Raw genomic sequence first — 2109 nt, 5'->3', positions numbered from 1 at the left:
CAAGTAGGCACTTATGCCCTTGAGCTAGCTATATTCCAGGCCCAGAAAGGCTGCTGATTTCTAATTGCATTGATTTGGGTATTCTCGACTTTCATTTCTCTCTCTCTCTCTCTCTCTCTCTCTCTCTCTCTCTCTCTCTCTCTCTCTCTCTCTCTCCTTTTTTATTGTTAGTTTGGCTTTATCTATTTTGTTTATTCTTTTGAATACCAACTCTTTGATTCATTGGTTCTGTGAATTGTTTCTTTCTTCTCTATTTGATTGATGTTTTTACTTTCATTTTTATAATTTCCTTTCTCATACTAGCTTTGAGTTTAGATTGATTTCGTTTCTCCAGGACCTTGAGGAGCATTGTTAGATCGTTTATTTGGGCTCACTCTGTTTTGTGATGTGGGCATTTCCCTCTTAGGGCTGCTTTCCTTGTGTTGCACAAGTTCTGGTATGTTGTCATCATTTAGTTCTAGAAACTCTCTATTTTCTTCCTTGATTTTCTCTGTGAACCCCTGGTTATTTCATAGTCTATAGGGTAGGGGAGATAGCTCAGTAGAATAAGCAACTGCCTGGCAAGCGCAGGGTCCTGAGTTCAATCCCTGATGTAAAAAGAAAAAGAAAGAAAGAAGACAACAGTTATCTTATCTTTTCTTTCGAGCCCTCCTTTCCAAGATGATAAAAAAAAAAAAAAAGAACAGTGGTTGTGCCAAAAAGGGCTATGGTCAGGTGCAGCCTATTCGCCGTAGGAACTGCGCCCAGTGCATACCCAAGGATAAGACCATTAAGATGTTTGTCATTTGAAACATAGTGGAGGCCGCCACTGTCAGGGACATTTCTGAAGCAAGTGGCTTCGACGGTTATGTGCTTCCCAAGCTGTACATGAAGCTGCATTACTGTGTGAGTTGTGCCATTCACAGCAAAGTGGTCAGGAATAGATCTTGTGAAGCCAGCAAGGACTGAACTCCTCCACCCCAACTTAGACCTGCTGGTGCTGCCCCACAACCTCCACCAAAGCCCACATTAGGGGAGCTGGGTCTTAATGGGCTCAATAAAACTCTCTTGAGAAAAAAAATAAAAAATTGAATGTTGTATTTTAAAAAATAGTCTATTATTTGGTTCCATATATCTGAACAGCTTCTTTGTTTTCTGCCATTAATTTCTAGGTTCACTATGATTTGGTAATATACATGGTTTAATATAAACTATTTTGCATTTAAAAATATTTATTTGTTTATTTAGTGTGTGTGTGTGTGTGTGTGTGTGTGTGTGTGTGTGTATGTGGCCAGCTCAGTCCACCAGGGGGTGGGGCTGGCTGGCATGTGGTGCTAGGGGATTGAACCGTGGTCCCTGTGCTTTGCTTAGCTTAGCTTGTTCTAAGTAGGTGCTTTAGACCACTGAGCTATCTCACCAGCCCCACTATTTTGCATTTACTTAAGATGTTTTGCTTTGTTGGCTAATATGTAAGTGTTCTTTTGGAGAAAGTTCCATGTACTGCTGAGAATGTCTATTCTGTTGTTGTTGGGTGAAACACTCTAGACATCTATTAAATACAATTACTTGAAGGTTTTGTTTAACTCTGCTATGGTGATACCTTGGTTCATGAATTTTATTTTTTCCGTGACTCTGGTCACAAAGCAAACTGGATGAAAAGCAAGTTGAATTCAGGTTAGGTTCAATGTTGAAATGGGTAAATTTGATTCAGTTCTTGTCTAATTCTGCAACCAGAGTCATGGAAATTCTTATTTCAATGCACTGTTGAGCCGGCAAGGTAGCTCAGTGGTCTAAATTGCCTGCTTAGGCAAGCTCAGGCAGGCACAGGGGACTGCGGTTCAATACCAGGCACCACATGCCATTCCAGTCCCACCCCAGAGGGCTGAACCAGCACCCCCCCCCAAAAAAAAAATGGAAGATGCTCTGTTTTTCTTTGTGGATTTTTTGTCTAGTTGGTCTATTTGTGACAGTGAGATAGTAACGTCCCCCACGATAATTGTGTTTGGGTTTATCTGATCTTTTATGTCCAGTAGTACTTGTTTTATGAAGTTGGGTATGCTGTTGTTTAGTGTATATATATTAATACTTGTTACTTTTTTCTGGTTGGATTGTTCCCTTCACCAATATACA

Source organism: Octodon degus, unplaced genomic scaffold, assembly GCF_000260255.1.
Source record: "Octodon degus isolate 3935 unplaced genomic scaffold, OctDeg1.0 scaffold00038, whole genome shotgun sequence".
NCBI lineage: Eukaryota > Metazoa > Chordata > Mammalia > Rodentia > Octodontidae > Octodon > Octodon degus.
The sequence above is the reverse complement of the archived record's forward strand: the minus strand, read 5'-3'. Positions refer to the sequence as shown.